The sequence below is a fragment of the Erythrolamprus reginae genome, chromosome 1 (assembly GCF_031021105.1).
Source record: "Erythrolamprus reginae isolate rEryReg1 chromosome 1, rEryReg1.hap1, whole genome shotgun sequence".
Lineage (NCBI taxonomy): Eukaryota > Metazoa > Chordata > Lepidosauria > Squamata > Dipsadidae > Erythrolamprus > Erythrolamprus reginae.
This window is the reverse complement of record NC_091950.1, coordinates 143,176,807-143,198,292: the sequence shown is the minus strand read 5'-3', so window position 1 is coordinate 143,198,292 and position 21,486 is coordinate 143,176,807. Positions and strand designations below refer to the sequence as shown.

Genomic DNA, 21,486 nt, shown 5'->3' with positions numbered 1-21,486 from the left:
TTTGACCATAGGTTCAACAATTAATTATTGCTTAATAACTGTTGAATGACTATTTGCAGTTTACAGTTTAAAGGTAGGTATTGTTAAAGATGTCTAGAATAGCTTAGAAACATAGAAACATAGAAGACTGATGGCAGAAAAAGACCTCATGGTCCATCTAGTCTGCCCTTATACTATTTCCTGTGTTTTCTCTTAGGATGGATATATGTTTATCCCAGGCATGTTTAAATTCAGTTACTGTGGATTTACCAACTATGTCTGCTGGAAGTTTGTTCCAAGCATCTACTACTCTTTCAGTAAAATAATATTTTCTCACGTTGCTTCTGATCTTTTCCCCAACTAACCTCAGATTGTGCCCCCTTGTTCTTGTGTTCACTTTCCTATTAAAAACACTTCCCCCCTGAACCTTATTTAACCCTTTAACATATTTAAATGTTTTGATCATGTCCCCCCTTTTCCTTCTGTCCTCCAGACTATACAGATTGAGTTCATTAAGTCTTTCCTGATACGTTTTATGCTTAAGACCTTCCACCATTTCTGTAGCCTGTCTTTGGACCTGTTCAATTTTACCAATCTCTAATCTTTGCAGCAGTTCTGCAAGTTTATCCGTGTAATTCCGTCCCCAACTACATTTAAGTTTGCACGTTTTAAAACAATGGCTAGGGAACGCACAATGGAGACGAGCAGCGAACATGAAAACTCAGCTCATACTATAGCATACTTATAGCAACCGATCGTGGCCCAAGAACCTTCACCATAAGTGTTGTGTTTGGGCATGGGCCAGCTGTTGCCCCCACAGATGGGGGAGACGCAGCACACAGTGACTGTGAAAGCCTGGCTGACAGCCAGGATGATGCAGCTGACAGCCAGGAAGATGTAGCCAGCTGTCAGGAAGATGGGGCAGAGAGCCAGGACGAATTGGCAGACAGTTCAGGGGAAGGGGCTGGCAATTCATCAGACAGTTTATCTTCTCTCAGCTCGTCTGCAGGACAATACATCAATTTACACAGCCGTAGGGCCTTACAAAGAAGGGGTCGCTTTAAGAAGTAGGAGAAACACACCTGGGCTGGGTGTGGTTCCCTTAATGAGGGATAAACAGCATAAAAAGGGAACTGGGCCAAGGCAAACTGTGGCTGATTATCTGGGTGGTTTGTGGTTTGTTCCTGCTCTGAAGTTCCTGCTCTGAAGTTCCTGCTCGTGGATTGTACTTCAGCATTGGGGGAGTTGAACGCTCTGGGACAAGCTGCTGCTTTTGTGCTGTGAATATTCAGAGACTCTTGGACTATTTCTGCTCTGTGACTTTTGTATGGGTTGGCTTTTCACTGAACTTTGTAGCTGATTGAATTTTGCAACAAATCCTCTTGGTTTCTCCTGAAAGTAAGGACCATTTGCTTTAGTCTTTTTTCTTTACTGTTTAAATACAAGTTTGCTGATTAACTATCCACGTGTGTGTTTGACCTTCTTTTCTGGACCATTAATCATTGCTTGAGGCCGGTCAGGCAGAACAATAAGTATTGTCCGCCCCTTAAACTTAGGATGGACTAAACGTTCCACTTCATCCAGCAGGAGGAAAGGACAAAGACAGCTGCAACCATCCTTTTGACATGGATTGTTTCTATATGATTTTGAAAATAGAACGCCATACATCGGAAGGGAGCATAAAGTTCTCCCTTTTCTCTTCCACTCAGCTACCGTGTTTCCCCGAAAGTAAGACAGTGTCTTACTTTCTTTTTATCCCCAAAAGCCCCACTATGTCTTACTTTCGGGGTATGTCTTATATTGGAAAAAAATTGTCGAATTTTTTGTTTTAACCATAAAATTAACATTTAGACGCGGTGACGTATGGAGGGGGGGTGGCGCGGAAGTGGGCAGGAGGCGGCGCTCATTTGGATCAGACGGAGGCGGCAGACGTGGCGACGTATGGAGAGGGGGACGGTGCGGACGTGGGCAGGAGGCGGCACGCAGCTAGATGAGAGGGAGGCGGCAATACCCCCGTGTTTCCCCGAAAGTAAGACATATGTCTTACTTTCGGGGTACGGCTTATATTAGCCGACCCCCCTGAAACCCCCGATGCGTCTTACAATCGGGGGTGTTTTACTATCGGGGAAACAGGGTATGTCCAGTTCTCAGAAATTATCTGGACAAGTCCCTGCAGGTATTTTTGGCAAGTTTTTCGAGAAGAGATTTGCTATTTCCTGCTTTTTCCTAGGGTTGAGAAAAAGTGACTGTGCCAAGATCACCCAGTTGGATTTGTGTCTAATAAAACTAGACCTTACACTCTACACCTGATGCCTTAACCCAAATCTCTGCTTGCTATAATGATAAATCTGTTTGCAATAATTTCTTAAATGTCTACTGTCTCTGCATTACAATCTCACCCATACAACTTTGCTTTCTTGCTAAATACTGTGCCTCAAGAGTGTAGTAATGAGAGTATCCACACAGAAGATATGTACAATGACTAAAAGCAAGGTCAAATGTATTTTGCCCTCCGAGTTTTCAGAGAGGGGTGGCATACAAATCTAATAAATTATTAATTATTATTATTATTATTATTATTAAATTTTGTTGCAAAAATCAAAACTAGAACCACACACAGATGATTGATTCAGCTGGATTCAATAATTTAGTTGTTTTATTAAATTGGATTGTTACATGTTGTTTTTTATCATTGTTGCTAGCTGCCCCGAGTCTGCGGATAGGGGCGGCATACAAATAAATAAATAAATAAACAAACAAAAACAAACAAACAAACAAATAAATAAATAAATCATAGTAACAGATGAATTTACGATACAATAAGCAGAGTTCTTCAAGCAATTACAGACAGCAGAGAACAGTTAGTTTCATTTCAGCAGAGTTCAGAGAGAGAGAGTACAGAGTGAGCTGAACCTTGGCCAGCCTTAAGCTTAAGTTCCAGTTTTGATTCTTTGCACAGATCCAGAAGTCCCATTGGGTGACTTATTTGATATGCCTATTCATTGGCTAACCTTGTTAACCTGGGTCTCCCAGTTCATGAATATCTTAACAAAATGCTAGCCTTGCCCATCTTCCATTAAACGTCAGGAACAAGGCACCTTTCAGGAATGATTGTCTATGTACCCACATGGCTACATACATCATAACAAACCACTATGTGTTTGACATAGCAGAATCTGTAAATCATGGCACTGTTTAGTAAAAGGCAGATAATTGTACTTTATGCAAAGCATCATGTTTATAAAAACTGCAATTCAACCTAATACAGATATCCAGAGACCACAAATCTCCTTTACCTAAAAATTCAGAGCAGCTTTTGATTAGAGAAGTTCAAATCACCAGGACCAGATGAATTACACTCCAGGATTCTGAAGGAGCTGGCAGATGTGATCTTGAAACTACTGACCCATATCTGTCAAAGGTACTGGAGTTCTGGAGAACTACCAGGGAATGGGAAAAGAGCTGTAATAGTTCCTATCTCCCCCCCCCAAAAGGTGGGGAGGATGGATCCAGGAAACTACAGAGCAATCAGTCTGACATCAATACCTGAGAAGTTCCTGGAAAAGCTAATAGCAATAGCATTTAGACTTATACACCACTTCATTGTGTTTTTACAGCCCTCTCTAAGCGGTTTATAGAATCAACATTTTGCCCCCAGCAATTTGGATCCTCATTTTACCCATCTCAGAAGGATGGAAGGCTGAGTCAACCTTGAGGAATGTGAGATTTGAACTGCTGAACTACAGCTAGCAGTTTCCTGAAGTAGCCTGCAGTGCTGCACTCTAACCACTGTGCCACCCTGGCTCTTATCAAATCAAGCAACAAATGTGCAAGTACCTAGAGGCAAGCAAAGTTATAACCAGAAGCCAACATGTGTTTGTCAAAAATAAAGTATGGCAAAGAAGTCTTATTACAGGTAGTCTTCAACTTACAACAGCTCATTTAATGATTGTTCAAAGTTGCAATGTACCTGGACCAGACTATCATTAAGTGTTGTACCTTATTATTCTTGACAAATCTTGCTGCGTGTGCACCAAGACAAATTCCTTGTGTGTCCAATCACAGTTGGTCAATAAAATCCTATCCTATCCTATCCTAAAGCACTGAAAAATGTGACTTATGACTGTTTTTCACAGTTATGGCCTTTGTAGCACGCCCATGATCATATGATCAAAATTCATATGCTTGGCAACTGGTTCACATTTATGACCATTGCTGTGTCCCAAGGTCATGTGATCACCTTTTGCGACCTTCTGAAGCCAGATTCACTTAACAACTGGGTTACTAACTTGTCAACTGCAGTGATTCATTTAACAACGGTGGCAAGAAAGGCCGTAAAATGGTGCAAAGTCAACAAATGTTTCCCATTTGCCATAGGAGGTACTACATAGCATAGTCATTTCACTATGAGATGGTTTAAGGCAGGGGTCTTTAACCTTGGCGACTTTAAGCCTGGCAGACTTCAACTCCCAGAAGCTGGCTGGGGAATTCTGGGAGTTGAAGTCCACCGGGCTTAAAGTCGCCAAGGTTGGAGACCCCTGGTTTAAGGTACAGGTGTCAAATTTGCCATATTTCTTTCTTTCTTTCTTTCTTTCTTTCTTTCTTTCTTTCTTTCTTTCTTTCTTGTTTATTTATTTATTTATTTATTTTTATTTATTTATTGAATTTGTATGCTGCCCCTCTCTGCAGACTCATGTTGTTGGGCTCAATTGTGGTAAGTCAAGGACTACTGGTAAGAGTAACTCTATCTATGGAGGGAAAGTTTTTTTAAAAAAAAAGTTCTATATTTTCTAAAGAAACTCATGATTCAAATGATAACCTGGTCATGTTGTTGAGGCTGACATCTTGAAAAACATAGTTGAGACAAATAAATGTTCAATTCCATAGAGGTAATAAACTATGTATCCAGAAATGCTTTATATGGTCAACCTCATGCTGAATATAGCTTTGTAGTTAAGGAGAAATTGAACTAGCCTAGGCAAAGAGGAAGAAGAACCTACTTTTTAGTCTATAGGAAAATGACTACCAGTTAATTTTTCATGCCTTGTTGTCAAAACCAACCAAACCTGTAATGTTCACATGCTGCTATAAATTGTCACAGAACAAATAGATATTTATTTGTAAGACTGTCTGCCATTGTCCTACCTGCAACATTCAGTGCTGTCCTTAATGAACATAAACATAATAAAATTCAGAAATTAAATCTCATAGGCTGGAGAAACTGCCATTCAGGATTCTGAGAAATCAAATTTCATATTCAATGTGAATTTATTTCATTACATAAAACCATTGACCACGGTATCCTTCTGCGATAACTAAGGGAGTTGGGAGTTGGAGGCACTTTGATCCAGTGGTTCTCCTCCTATCTCTCTGGTCAATCGCAGTCAGTGTTGGTGGGAGGACAGAGGTCGACCCCCAGGCCCCTCCTTTGTGGGGTGCCTCAGGATTCGGTCCTCTCTCCTCTCCTATTTAACCGTTAGGTGAGATCATCCGACGACACGGGGTGAGGTACCAACAGTATACTGACAACATCCAGTTATATATATCCACCCCGTGTCAGTTCAGTGAAGCAGTGGATGTGGTGTGCCAGTGCCTGGAGGTTGTGAGAGTCTGGATGGGAGTAAACAGGCTCAGACCTAACCCTGACAAGACTGAATGGCTGTGGGTGTTGCCTCTGAAGGATTATATGGGTTCTTGGAGGGGAAAAATGGTTCTTGGTTCTTGGAGGGGAAAAATTACCTCTTCAGAAAAGGTTCACAATTTGGGTGTCCTCCTAGACTCACAGCTAAAATTAGACCAACATCTGACAGCTGCAGCTAGGGGGACCTTTGCACAGGTTCGCCTTCTGCATCAACTGGCTGCCGATTGGTTTCCGGTCACAATTCAAAGTGTTGGTAATGACCTTTAAAGCTCTACATGGCATTGGGCCAGATTACATCCGGAACCGCCTTCTACCACACGAATCCCAGCGGCCGATAAGGTTCTACAGAGTTGGCCTTCTCCGGGTCCCATCAACCAAACAATATCGTTTGGCGGGCCCCAGGGGAAGAGCCTTCTCTGTGGCAGCCCCGGCCCTCTGGAATCAACTCCCCCCAGATATTAGAACGGCCCCCACCCTCCTTGTCTTTCGCAAATTACACAAGACCCACCTTTATCGCCAGGCATGGGGGAATTAAGATATTCCTTCCCCCTAGGCCATTACAAGTTTTGCATGGTATGTTTGTGTGTATGTTTGGTTTTATAATGAAGGTTTTTAGTTGTTTTATTAATTGGATTGTTACATGCTGTTTTTTATCATTGTTGTTAGCCGCCCCGAGTCTGCGGAGAGGGGCGGAATACAAATCTAATTAATAATAATAATAATAATAATAATAATAATAATAATAATAATAATAATAATAATTCTGACCCTACTTGGATCAGGAGCCCTTCTCACGGTGACTCATGCCCTTATCGCCTCATGGTTAGATGATTGCAACACACTTTACATGGGGCTACCCAGAAGAATGTTCAGAAACTACAGTTGGTCCAGAATGCAGCCACGAGAGCTGTTGTGGGTGCATGTAGGTACACCCACGTTACACCAATCCTCTATGGACTGCATTGGCTCTTGATCGCAATTCAAGGCGTTGGTCATTACCTTTAAAGCCCTACATGGCTTAGGGCCAGACTATCTATGAGACAGCCGCCTATCACATAGCTCCCAGTGACAGATAAAGGCCCACAGAGTTGGTCTTCTCCAGGTCCTATCAACTAAACAGCATCAACTGGCGGGTCCATGGGGGAGGGCCTTCTGTGTGGCTGTTCCGACCCACTGGAACCAATTACCTCCTGAGATACAGACTGCCCCCACCCTACTGGCCTTCTGGAAAGCTGTAAAAACCCAGCTATTCCGCAAGGCCTGGGGCTGTTGATCCGATGATGTGTTATTGAGTTCTAGCCATAAATGGTATCTATGTTTTTTTTAATTGTGGGATTTTAATTGATTTTTAGAGCTTTTAAATTAATCTTATTTTTTATGTTTTAACTTTTGTTGTAAGCCACTTAGAGTCCCTAGGGCAGTGACGGCGAACCTATGGCATGGGTGCCACAGGTGGCATGCGGAGCCATATCTGCTGGCAGATGAACCATTGCTCCAGCTCAGCTCCAATGTGCATATGTATGCTTGCCAGCTGATTTTTGGCTTGCACAGAGGCTCTAGGAAGGTGTTTTTGGTTTCCAGAGAGCTTCCAGAGGGACGGCGGAGGGCGTTTTTACCCTCCCCTATCTGCAAGGAAGCCTTTGGAGCCTAGAGAGGATGAAACACGAGTCTACTGGGCCCACCAGAAGTTGGGAAACAGGCCATTTCTGGCCTCCAGAGGGCCTCCATGGGGGTGGGGGAAGCTGTTTTCACCCTCCCCAGGCATTGAATTATGGGTGGTTGGCACTCACACATGCATGATAGCACATGTGCACGCTCTTTTGGCACCCGAGGAAAAAAGGTTTGCCATCACTGCCCTAGTGAAATAACTTTCGGACCAGGCTGGAACAGTATCTCAGAGTTTATTGTCTGACAGGAACGGTATTGCTATATGGATTCTAAATAACAAGTCTAGGCATGAGCGATCGTATGCCGCATCTCTAAGTATTTATACTAACCAGCCCCTGCAACAGGCAACTTTGACAGTGTTACAATTTTAGCGCCAAAGCAACCAACCAATCAGAACAGAATATGCAAAACCATGAACTTTTGAATTCTCCCCAGTAACTTATGCTTGGCATTTAGGGGTAGTGATTTCTGACAGTCTCAAAATGGGTGAGCAGTGTGGTCGGGCAGTAGGAAAAGCAAGTAGGATGCTTGGCTGCATAGCTAGAGGTATAACAAGCAGGAAGAGGGAGATTGTGATCCCGCTATATAGAGCGCTGTTGAGACCACATTTGGAATACTGTGTTCAGTTCTGGAGACCTCACCTACAAAAAGATATTGACAAAATTGAACGGGTCCAAAGACGGGCTACAAGAATGGTGGAGGGTCTTAAGCATAAAACGTATCAGGAAAGACTTAATGAACTCAATCTGTATAGTCTGGAGGACAGAAGGAAAAGGGGGGACATGATTGAAACATTTAAATATATTAAAGGGTTAAATAAGGTCCAGGAGGGAAGGGTTTTCAATAGGAAAGTGAACACAAGAACAAGGGGGCACAATCTGAAGTTAGTTGGGGGAAAGATCAAAAGCAACGTGAGGAAATATTATTTCACTGAAAGAGTAGTAGATCCTTGGAACAAACTTCCAGCAGATGTGGTTGGTAAATCCACAGTAACTGAATTTAAACATGCCTGGGATAAACATATATCCATCCTAAGATAAAATACAGAAAATAGTATAAGGGCAGACTAGATGGACCATGAGGTCTTTTTCTGCCGTCAGTCTTCTATGTTTCTATGTTTCTATACTTAACAGGTGGCATATAAACTGATTTAATAAACAAATTAATAAATAAATGTGTAGCAGGGCAAATATCAAACTTTGTCACCCACACCTTCTTGCCAAAAATGTACACTTCCCTCAATATCGCACGGCAACTATACACATTCTTATCATTCTAGGGAGTATGATAACAGTGCACAAATCATGGACACCCACACCCACACAATATACATTCTAGAACAAAAAGCGGAGGAAAGGTAATCAGTTCCTATAGTAGCACTTTAAACCGAAGAATAAACTAAACTAAATTAAAACCGAGCAAAAAAGAACAAAAGAAAAAAAACCCAGAAGAGGCTAAAAATGCACTAAGGAAAAGAAGAGCAGAAAAACAGGGACAAAGGAAAAAAGAAGTAGCTTTCAATCTTCCTTACAGCAGTTACGATTATAAATTGACGTCTCTCCCTAACATTACACCATGACTCTTTTTTCAATAATGTCTTCTATCTGGTCATCAAAACTATAAACCCTGATCCCATAGTGTTCTATTAGTTGTGGTTAGCTCTGGCCCTGCTCCTGCCCCAAGGACTGTGGATGTGGGGGAGACATCCACATGCTGCAGGCCTGTTTTGCCCCCGGTGGAATCTGCTGATGAAGGCTCCTCTGACCAAGAAGACATGAGTGACAGGGAGGAGGAGAGTGTGGCAGACAGCTCAGAAGGAGATCAATTATCTAGCTCCTCCTTGGATTCAGAACAAGAGTTAATGATACAGCCACGCATGCACAGAGCGATGCATAGGCAACAACAACTGAGAGATTATTATCAAAGAAAATGAGGCCACCTGTGGTTGGGTGGGGCTGTGGTAATTAGTGAGGCTGCTATAAAGAGCAGCCTGTGGGTTTGGCCATTGTGGAGGATTATCTGATCCTTGTGTTTCGTGACTGCTTTACTGACTTTGACCTTTTGTGTGCTGATTTTTCCCTGCTTTGAAACTAAACCAGAGCAAAGTGTGTTTCACTTTGTGAAAGAAGAAGGACTGTGAATTGCCTCACAGCTGCAAGCTAAGTATCACAGAACTGATAAGGGACTTGTACAAATTACCAGTTTGTTTGGAGATGAGTGCTCTTTGCTATACCAAAAGAGGGCTTAGGTTAAGTGAATTTTCATTATAAAGAACATTGTTTTGAATTTTCAAACGTGTGTGTGTCTGAAATTTGTACCTGTGAATTTTTGGGAAGAGTCTACCAGAGAGCCCGACAGAACACTAGTAAAGAAAGTTACTTCTTCCAACATGTCTAAAATAACCTAAAACCAGAAGAAACTCACATGTTTTATTAAAAAAATAAATAAATCACCACCAGCAGCACTTTTTGAGAGCTGGAGATGTAAGTATGTAGACGTGTATGTATGCATGCATACACCAATGTTTTCCCAAAAATAAGACCAGGTATTTATTTCCACTAAGGCTTATTTTCCTCCCATGTATGGGAAGCCCACTTCTGCTTGCTCGCAATGGAGCAGGCCACGCAACATGCCAGCACTACTGCAAGGGGGCGCTAGAGTGCCCCATGCACCCTGCACTGACTTACCTCAGGTCCCCTGCAATGAGGCCACCCATGCCCTGACACCTGCCTCACCTCATGACGGCAGCACTAGCAGCCGTGTTCAGCAGGAGCCCACATGGTCGCTGGCCCGCTTCTTCTACTTACTCGCTGCCGCAACCGAGAAGGAAGCCGAGAGATGTGCCGATGCCACAGCCACGAGGCGAAGCAGGGGGTGGAGCTGCCTCACGCACTCTGCACTGGCTTACCTCAGGGCCCCTGCAGCCAAGCCACCTACACCTGCCTCAGCTCACGGCCACGGCCCCAGCACACAGCTCAGCCTCCTGCTCCATTGCGGCCACGAGCAAGCAGAAGAAGTAGAAAGGCGGCCACAAGGGATCCCTCTGCGCATGGCTGCCAGTGCTGCTGTCACCAGGCAGGTGTCGGGGCATGGATGGCTTGATCACAGGGAGCCTGATGTAAGCTAGTGCAGAGCACATGGGGCAGTTCCATGCCCCCACTTCATTGCCATGGCACTGTGAGAAACCAGATGGAATGGGTGGGCAGCTGTGCAGGCTCTTAAGTAGGGCTTATTTTGATGGGGGGGCAGGTCTTATATTAGGTGCAAGTGTAAAAACATGTTAGGTCTTATTTTCTGTATAGGCCTTATTTTTGGAAAAATGGAGTATGTATGAATGTGTATAATTTGTTTGTTTATTTGTTTGTTTACTTACTTACTTACTTACTTACTTACTTACTTACTTACTTACTTACTTACTTACTTATTGGATTTGTATGCCGCCCCTCTCCGTAGACTCAGGGCGGCTAACAACAGTAATAAAAACAGCATATAACAATCCAATATTAAAACAGTTAAAAACCCTTATTATAAAACCAAACATACATACAGACATACCATGCATAAAATTGTAAAGGCCTAGGGGGAAAGGGTATCTCAGTTTCCCCATGCCTGGTGGCAGAGGTGGGTTTTAAGAAGCTTACGAAAGGCACGGAGGGTGGGGGCAATTCTAATCTCTGGGGGGAGTTAGTTCCAGAGGGCCGGGGCCGCCACAGAGAAGGCTCTTCCCCTGGGTCCCGCCAAGCGACATTGTTTAGTTGACAGGACCCGGAGAAGACCCACTCCTGAAAGATTCAGTGTACGATTATTTGTTGACCAACCGGCACCACTCTGACAAGGACTCAGTAATAATCAATGCTCCATATTTCATCTGATTGTCCCCAGAAAAAGTCTAATATAATCTATTCTCTGTAGAACAAGACTTTCTTGAAAGCCAGAATTTTAGAGGCATTACTTAGTGCAAGTCACCGGGTTTTTCAAAGAGCATGATCTGCTACTAAGAAACTGCATCATCAGCTACTCTGCACAACCTTAGGAGTGGCAGGGATCCCCAGTTACTCCTCTAAAAAATTGCAGGGATTAATCTTCAATCTGAGTGGGTAAGATTCTCAGAGACTCAATAGAATTCATGCTGTATTTCCATCAAGATGAGGTTGCAGAACTATCATTTAGGCATCTCCAGATAAAAACCAAGAATCTCCATGTCCAGAACTCTGTTAGCACTGTTTCATTTCCAGGCTGGGGACTTGTATTATTCTAAACTATAAGCAACTTATTTTTTTAGTTTGTTATTTTGTTTAACTATGTTGATTGACTGTTTACATGCCATTGAGTCAGTGTTGAGTCTTAGCGAGCCCATAAATAGATATTTAACAAAGATGGTTTGGTCCTTTAGGTCTTCCAACTGTTCACTCATCACTGCTGTTAATCGAACACATCTATTTTTCTGCTGGTTATCCTGTTTTTCTCTTTCCTTGCACCTTTGTCTGTATTATAATCTTTTCTAGGGAGCTTGTGATAATTTGAACTTGGTAATTTTTGCTTCAAATGAGAACTCTGTGTTAATGATCCATTTGTTCACTCTCTTGGTTATTCATGGTATTCTCAGGAACCTTCAGAGTTCGAAAGTATTAATATTCTTTCTATCCCGCTTCTTCAAAGTCCAACTTTTGCTTCCGTAGAGCGTCACTGCCTGCATGTTTCCGAATTTAGCTACAGTATTTACAGTTTAAAAGGCCTTTTTAATCCCTGACAAGACTTTGCCCCTTTCATCTGTTTATTCAACACCCTTAATGTGGAATAACATTAAGACACAACTATCCTCTTGCATATAAAATACACTTACTTTTCCTTCTACCCAGTCTACCCAGCTCCCTTGGGATCTATGCATTCAACAGGTTTGATTTGTTCAGCAACAATACAACATAAAAAAAAGACTCACTGGCAGTTGTTTAGGCATATTATTTATTATATTTATCCTCTATCTTCCTTCCAAGATGTACAAGATAAATCGACTTCCAAAGGTCATCATTATACCACTTCTGCAAGGTTAGTTAGAAGGAGACATGCCGACTTCAGTGGATTGTATAGAAAGCTTCTAGCCCTGTGGGTGATGTTTTGGTTAGAGTGGGCTTATTTAGTCACAGGATTTTGCCTTTTTTGTTTTATTTCTTATTTCTTTATTATTAGTAAGTCACTCAGGGTTATTTTGGAATTGGACAGCTTCTAAATACTGTATCTCTGAATTTTTTTAAAAAAATCACAATTTCTCTTATCAATGACTAATAGTGGGACTTAAAAGACTTGTTAGTATATTGCCAGATAAAATTAGGCGATGTGCTACTCAAAGTGTGTATTTCAGTTTTTTTATCATCAAAATCCTGACAGCAAGAGACAATGTATTTCTGTGCTGATCTGAACATAGTCAGCATTTTTTGGGGGTATTATTTAGACTTCTATGATTAGCAGAGTGATGGTAGCCCCTTTAATGTTAAATGTTGTATGTATTGTTTGTCTTGAAGAAAAATAATAAAAACATGTTAAAAAAAACAAAAAAAACAAAAAAACAAAGAGGAGCTGCATAGAAGTCCAATAAATAAATAAATAATAAATAAATATTATAAGGATGGGTTCTATTTACCTTCACCATCAGTTTGCATCGCAATGGAAGTGTACATTTTGCATGCGCGCACATCACTTCCCAGAAATTACCCCCTGTGCATGCGCAGTACTATTTTTTTTTAAAAAAAGGTTTCTGTGCAAAAAACAAGATGGCACCGCCCAGGGTATCGCCAAGGTAACCAGCTCAGGGGCATGGCAGGCCTGGGTCACTGCCAGTTCCAGCAACCCAGGCCGCCATGTTACTATTGGTTGTATAGATCTTCTCTGAACTGGGAGGAACCCACCTCTGCTCCAGACCAACTTTCCACTGTCAGGACTCTTAGCAATGGCCAAGCTGTGGCAGGGATAGGCAAAGTTGGCTCCTCTATGACTTGTGGACTTAAACTCCCAGAATAACTGAGCCAATCATGCTAGCTCAGGAATTCTGGGAGTTGAAGTCCACATGTCATAGAAGAGCCCACTTTGCCTACCTCTGAGCTGGGGAATTCAGAAAGCTGGATTTGGAGAAATTGGGGAAGGCTGCCTTGTATGAATGGTTCATCCATTGTAAAGTTTATCTGGGTCCCCCCCCCCCCCAAAAACAAGACTGTTTTGAAGGTAATGCCCATTCTCAGGAAGACACACTCTGTTAGGCAGTAGAAAATTAGTATTTCCTCTAGAAATACTTCAAACATTGTAGGGGCTTACTCTTTTGCTTTACTATATTTAGATTCTTATTTTGTTCTCGTCTTCAATTGAAAGTCACAAAAATCTAACATTTTACTTTTTTCTTAGATTATATTATGATGGTATAAATATGAGAACTGTGAGGAAAATAGGTCTATTTCTGTTCAAGAATAATTACTGGTATTTACTACTTTCTTTAATTTTTAAAATCAATTGTATTTAACATTTTGCATACATGAAAAAGGTAGGGGTAGTTCTTGCTTAGTTATGCTAACTTGGGCCAGAATTTTCATCAAAAATGATATGGTTGTAAAAGGCATACGTGTCATTTATCATTGCCAATTTGGGCAGTTCAGTTGCTTTCATTAAATGAGGACTATGACAGGGGTGGGCTTTAAAATTTTTAGCAAAGGGTTCTCTGCCCAGTTGCTTGGTGGGCGTGGCCATGGTGGGTGTGGCCAAGTCGGCCTCCTGCACTACAGCAGGTGTGGGGGGCATGTTTGCCTTCCCCAGGTTCAACCTTTCCTTGAGCCTCCAGGAAAACAGCCACTCCAGGCTCCGGAAGCCCTCTAGAGGCTGGAAACAGACTCATTTCCGGCCTGCCCAAACTTCCAGTAGGCCTGTTTTTCACCCTCCCAAGCCTCTGGGTGTGCCCTGCACTTACCTGCATCCAAAGCAGGCTGCATGAGGACTCCTAGGAGGGGAGGAGGTACGGGGTTAGCCAGGAGTGGGATTTGGGGGTTCTTGGTACTGCACAGAATCTTAGCTAGAGGTTCTCTCGAACCCCTGCTAACCCCCAGCAGCCCATCCCTGGCTATGCAGGTCCTTAAGCAAGACTGTGTCTGCAACTTGAGACTTCCTGCCAACCTCCCCATTGACTCTGTGGGAAATCTTCAGAGATGGTCACAAATCGTGATCACATGACTGTAGGACACTGCAACAGTTAGGCTAGAATCTAGATAAATAAAAATAAAAATAAAAATAAAAATAAAAATAAAAATAAAAATAAAAATAAAAATAAAAATAAAAATAAAAATAAAAATAAAAATAAAAATAAAAATAAAAATAAAAATAAAAATAAAAATAAAAATAAAAATAAAAATAAAAATAAAAATATAAATAAAAATAAAAATAAATAAAAATAAAAATAAAAATAAAAACAAACAAACAAATATTCCTATTGAAAAGGTGTACAAGAATGATGCTGGTAACAAACTCCCAAAGGAAAATGAGGAATAAAAGTAGCTTTCCAATAGTACACTACTCAAAAAAATAAATAAATAAAGGGAACACTTAAATAACAGAATGTAACTCCAAGTAAATCAAACTTCTGTGACAACAAACTGTCCACCTAGGAAGCAACACTGACCATCAATTTCACATGCTGTTGTACACATTCAACTTTGTACAGAACAAAGTATTCAATGAGAATATTTCATTCATTCAGATCGAGGATGTGTTATTTGAGTGTTCCCTTTATTTTCTTTGAGCAGTATATTTTCCATGCATTTACAATTGTTCTACCCTTAAAAGTAATAAGATAAAGCTTTTATCTCTTGGCTTTAAATGACACACAGGATAATTCTCTGAAGGAACAAATGAATAATATCATAATAAGCTTCAACAGGCCCAGTGAGCATGATGGAGAGGCAGTCCACCAGCAATCTGTCACATCAGATTGAAAGCATCTTTTTTCCAAGTCCTAGAACCAGTATAAATGTTGAAAGGAAATCCTATCTGGTGAATACACTTGCTTTTTTTCTTCTTGTGCATGAAGTTAATCATTCACAAACTAAAAGCAGCAAAGATATAGCACATATGTATATCGAGCCAAATACACTTGATAAACAGTCTAATTGCTAAACAGTTGTTAGAGGCTCTGATTTGAAAAAGCAGGTAGCTCAAGGAAGATGGGTAGCTTCCTTGAGCTACCTGGGAAGCCCAGGAAAGTGAAATTTAAAAACGCTCAATTACGAACAACTAACAGTCCTATAACTTAAATCGCATTGTTAAACTGTGAGCCAGTTTTATGCATTTAATTTAAATTGCATATATTTCAGTTGGCCTTGAATTAGAGGCCGCAGTAAGGAAATTAAATACTGAGAATGAAAGAATCACACTTAGACATGGATTATTGAATAAACTACAATTGGTTGTTTCTATAAGAAGCCATATTTTATGCCATGTTATTTGGATCTGACAATACACAATATTAAAATGGCTCAAATTTCCTCCTCTAGGCAATTATATATTTTTTTATTATTAGATTTGTCCCATTGTTACACTGTTTTTTATTACTGTTGTGAGCCGCCCCGAGTCTTCGGAGAGGGGTGGCATACAAATCTAATAAATAATAACAATTATAATTATACAATTTTTATACAATGGTTAAGTTGCCATAAGATGCTTTGCTGTCCATCAGGCCATCTTAGACAGATCAAAGTTTATCTAGGATTTAAACCTTCACTACAAGCTTAGATGGGGTTTCTGTTAAATTCATTGGCTTGTCTAATGTTGCCAGTGGTACAAACCTTGAAAAAATGTGGGGGGAAAAATACATTTTCTAAACATGAGAGTCCTGCATTTTCCAAACAATGCCAAAATGTTCCATAAAAGCTGTGCTTTCAACAACATGCAGCAAAGTCAATCTTTTTATTCTAAATAGAAAGGGGAAATCAAAGGCATACATTTTGTTCTCCCTCCACAGTAAGCTCAACTTACTGGAATTTCCCCTGCTTCAGAAATCATATCTGGGGTTTTTTTTTCTTTTTCCTTTTCGCATGCCCTCTTCTACAAAGTGAATAAAAGTTCTATTATGAATACATAGAGAATGGCCAGGTGAAACAATGGAAAGGTGATCAAATAATGGCCAGGAGAAACAATGGAATGAAGACTTCCAGTACAATCTCTGTAGGTATAGGTCTTCGTTGTACACATTGTATATTTTCTTAAGGTGGCTGTATAGTCAAAACGGCACAATCTATGGAGGAATTCCAAGGGTTGAACAATAGGAAACAAAAATGATCCTGAAGAGAGAAGATGCAGGAAAGCTCAGGGGCGACTGTGGATGCCCAAGAGACTATGGGATGCTAGCTGGCTAAAGTAAGAATAAAATCAATGAAAGCCAAATGGATACATTTAGTCAGTGTTCTATTGATTAAATAATATAGTCCACTCTCTTGTATCACTCTTTATAACAATGGCTAATTTGTTTCTATCAAAAAAAGTGAAGGGAAGAAGCAACTATCATTTATAGCTACTCTCTTACCCCAGCTCAACCCTACAGCAGTTGTTGTTATAGGATAAATAAGAGGAGGAAAGATGATTAAATATGTTTGCTACCTTGAGTTATTTGACAAAGTAATAAAAATAAAATAAATAAAATAGTGTCTTGACCTGAAGATATTTAAATTTTATTTATTTTATTTATTTATTCATTTGTCCAATACACAATACATATGGAAGAGAATAGACATGAAGTAATGTACAGTATATATAAAGATAATATGTAAAAATAGAGGAGAAGATATATGAAAGGAAGAAAATATATATGATATATGAGATAAAGGAAAGACAATTGGACAGGGGACGAAAGGCACACTAGTGCACTTATGTACGCCCCTTACTGACCTCTTAGGAACCTGGAGAGGTCAATCGTTCATTGCAGATGGAATGGCTTAAGGGTACAAGCACAGCCTATATCTTAGTGAATCCTTAAGTATGTTAGGGGGGACTTTTCCTTTGCAAAGGGAAAGCTGGTTTGGCCCCTGAAACACATGTCTCTTTCACAGTTGTCTGGCACCTGAAGCAAAAGAAATCGGGAGGAACAGGAATGCGTGCAACAATCATTCTAATACCCATATTCATAGACCAGAACCAATTCCACTTTGGTGAAAGGATTACTATAGGATTTTTTTTTTTTTTTACCCAAGCTCTGATCTCACTTACATGTGATATTTATTTGCATTAGCTTGGAACCTGATCCTGAACATTTGGCTGAAAGAATAAAAATCCATTCTGGTGCTACAGCCACATCTGTAGCACCCTGGAACATGGAGCCAAGGGCCCTATTCAAGCAGCTGTTTTCTGAGTTGAGCAAAACAGCAGAGTTTTTTAATGCAATTTCAGCAATGACTGAAGTAGTCAAAAAGAAGGAAATGACCGTACAAGACAGTACCCTTGAACCAGCCTACAAAACACAGTAAAGTAAGGCAGACAGACATATTTCTTCCCTCCCTTGTAAGGGGAGAATCTATAGGTTTCTACTGGCTTTGCTTGCATTATCTCTGCCTGCCATTTCAGAACCACAAACAGTGGACAGGACTTCAGAGGGAAAAGGACAAAGAGCACTTTTCAAAGGCAATGTAATGCTGAGCACACACACAAAATGATTCTGTTCCTAAATGTATTCCTAACTTTCATATCATTGTAAATATTTTCTGCACCTGACTCTATCATGTGTTCTAAAGACTTCCTTAGCTGTTCCCTTCCCAGCATTGCTCCCTGCCAAATTCTCATCAAGCAAGTTGGTCTCCCAACTTTGCCCCCTCCCCCTCCCAGTCCCAGCTCAAAACACAGGTCACTTCACATGCTTGCAAGTCGCACCAAAGTCAGGCAGTCAACACCACAAAGATTGTCTAGTTAAAGGAGCTGTAGAGATGTTTTACTTCCTGTGATATACTCTACACTGTAACTTCCTTCCTTCCTTCCTTGCTTCTCTCAGAAAGGGAAACAATGCAAAATGTATGCTTGCCTTTAGCAGTAAGGCTTTCTGAGAACATTTCACCTCTTCAAAAACAAACGAACTCCCATTTGTCTCCAGCTGGAGAGGTTTTCTGGGTTTACATAGATTATCAAACAAGGAACACCCCCCCCCCCATGGTACATCATGACTTTTACTTCACAGCAACAAAACCTCTGTGTGTTTCAAGAAAAAGCAGCTGTGGAAGAAATCCAATAGTAATTTCTCAATATTAAGGCATATACATTTGTTCTGACAACTTTCCAGAAATTCAATTTCACCATTTATGCTTACATAAACTGCTACGAGAGTTTAAGTATCAACTTCTGCAAAGTTCAACTGTAAAGCTTTATTTATTTATCCATCTTTATTGGAAAGCCCAATTTCTCAACTTTTCTTTCAGAGGATAAAACAAATGAGAAATGGGAAACTATTTTAATTTTGTACAGAGCTCTCTCTATATATTGATTCTTGGATATATGTCAATATTAATGCCTTCCAAAATAGCCAAGTATGGAAAAACCTAATCAAATAATCTCTCAGTTTGAAGAAAAGAAATGTCTAGTTGGTGATCAATTCAGGCTGGATTGGTTAGGCTTCTTCTATACACTATTTCTCTCTCCTTTGCTTATCCAGGCTTTCTTGCTTTCTTTCTTTCTTTCTTTCTTTCTTTCTTTCATCGAGAGGTATTTGGCATTACCTCTTCAGGTCTTAAAACATCTTCCATGGGGAACGTTTTCTTTTCTCCCCCTCAAAAAAATATTTTTTTATTTTTCTCCACAAATTCAATTTTTTTAAATAAAACACATAAGCCTTAAAATATAGTGCTCAAAAAAAAAATAAAGGGAGCACTCAAATAACACATCCTAGATCTGAATGAATGAAATATTCTTTGTCCTGTACAAAGCTGAATGTGCACAACATCATGTGGAATTGATTGTCCATCAGTGTTGCTTCCTAAGTGGACAGTTTGATTTCACAGAAGTTTGATTTACTTGGAGTTATATTGTGTTGTTTAATTGTTCCCTTTATCCTTTTGAGCAGTGCATATCAATAAGATACAGATACATTTTCAATATTTCATAAACCAATATCTTATTTTGCACTTTTTTCAACTCCTGTTCTTCACTCAACACTCCCCCTCTCTCATCCTTCACCCCCTCTTCATTTTCTCCCTCTCTCTAATACACACACTAAAAAGTTCTCCCGTGAAATTAGGAACAGAGAGAGTTGTAAGCCAGCGCACCAATTCTACTTACAAGCGGTTATGTCCCACTCAAAAAATTGCTCCAAAGCGGCTGGCGTAGCCCAAAGGTTGAGCTCAGAGGGATTTCGTTGCAACTCCCTTGTACCCCCGAGACTCTCCCGCACTTTAAAGAGAGCAGCTGTTTAATGGCAGGTCCTTTTGCGGATGGTAGGTTGTCGAAATAGGAAACACCTGGATCCCTTAAAGTGAAACCACTTAAACTATTAGCGGGCAAAAGATTGAACCACGGCTGGCTTGTGAAACTTACGCTCCCTTATACTTCAAACCTCTTTTATATATATATAGGGGCGCCCCCACCTCCTAGAAACGTACCTCCTTCCTAAAAGGTCAAAGGTCCACTGCCATTCCGTCCTCCCCAAAAAGCGGAACGCAGGTCGCCGGCAAGATGGGCCGGGCGGTTGAAGGCGCGAATCCCTTATCCTGCAGGTTGCTGGTGGTTTTTTTTTTCCTCCCCCTTTTGACAGGCAGCGGAGAAAGGAAGCCGCAAGCCCCGCCCCCCGGTTCCCTGGGGGAGGGGGGCGACTCTTTCCGATTGGACGCCTCACATCTCCGCCTCGACGCCGCCGCCCTTCGAGAGGAGGCTGGCGGAGTTTCACGCCCCTCGGAGGGAGCCTCAAAGAGGCAGAGGGGGCTTTGTAGCCTTCCCCGCGCGCTTCACCGAGGGTCCTTCGTCGCCTCTGAAGCGGCCAAGTGGGCACGGAGGGTCTCTCGTCACGTCATGGCTGACACGCCCGGGGCTCCTTCCGTCGACCTCCTTTGAAGTTTAGACTGTCCCGGGTTTTGCCCTGTTCCCTTAGAATTCTTTCAGTCTTTTCTTTTAAAAGAGAGGACGTATATCTAAAAACTGTACTTTTACTTTAGGCTAGTGCTTCTCAGTTAAGAAGTACAGTAATCCCTCGCTACTTTGAGGTTTATCTTTTGCGGATTCGCTACTTCACGGGTTTTCAAAGGGGGCTTAAATCCACTGAAAATTTTAAATCCATTAAAAATCCATAAAATTCTTCTACAGTACTACTGTACTCTATTAAAGAAATTGCTAGGATATCACATGTAGTTCCAGCTGAGGAACATTATAGAATGACTGTTTAATGCAAAGGGTGGGTTTTAAAAGTCCAAATACTGGTTAAATACATAAAAAAAATTATCTTCTACTTCACTGAAATTCGTTTTTCACGGGTGGTCTTGGAACGCATCCCCTGCAAAAAATGAGGAATTACTGTAAACTTTTGTCCCCCATCCAGTGAAGGGCTACCAAAATTTTTACCACCACTTTGTGGCTGTGGCTTATGCAGGATGCCCTGCACTTTCTTTCAATATCTTCCAGTGCAAATTGGGTGCTCTGAGGTGGAGCTTCCCCACTGTATCTCCCCCCCATCCAGGCAGTAGCCCACTCCTGCCCCCACCCCAATTCTCCACCTGGACATTGTTTAAAATATTCCATGCATTTCCCTGCAAAAAAACCCCAAGTAGCTTATAAGTGTGATTGGCATGTAATGTGTTTAAGTGACAGCTTGCTTGGCTTCATGCTATCTACTGTCAACATTTTTAGACACAGAAAACATACAGGTCTTTCCTCATTTCCTACCATAGTCACAGTGAAGCCAAGTGCTACGTATCCTTGTCTAACTTATGGGAGACTTACGTTTGTCTCATTATCTCCATCTCTCTCCTCCTTTCTTTTCATCTCTATTCAATATTTTTCCATGGTGTCTCTTAAGGGTTTGTTATTTGCACTTCATCTCCTGCACTGTGCTGTGCACTATTGTTCAGTGCAAAAAAAACCCCTACTCCTTGTGCAGTGGACTGCCATATTTGGCGCTACCGGTGCACCTGCTTAGGCCATTGCAGGCGGGCGCATGCCTGTCAGCGTGAGATTTGGCTTCTTCGCATGTGCAGGAAGTGAAA

General features: G+C 41.1%; 1 protein-coding gene across 3 annotated transcripts in view; it reads right to left on the bottom strand.

The window, feature by feature from the left end:
- The window catches only part of SLC43A3 (solute carrier family 43 member 3), a 66,822-nt gene extending 46,785 nt beyond the window's left edge, over window positions 1-20,037 (bottom strand). Inside the window, exon 1 of one of the 3 annotated variants that reach the window (XM_070727344.1) lies at window positions 19,894-20,037. The gene's annotated coding sequence lies outside the window, so the exon portion shown is untranslated. Of the gene's footprint in view, window positions 1-19,573; window positions 19,682-19,893 lie in introns of those variants that run through there. The other 2 variants (XM_070727335.1, XM_070727351.1) reach the window with 2 other exon arrangements.
- Window positions 20,038-21,486: the final 1,449 nt, after the last annotated feature.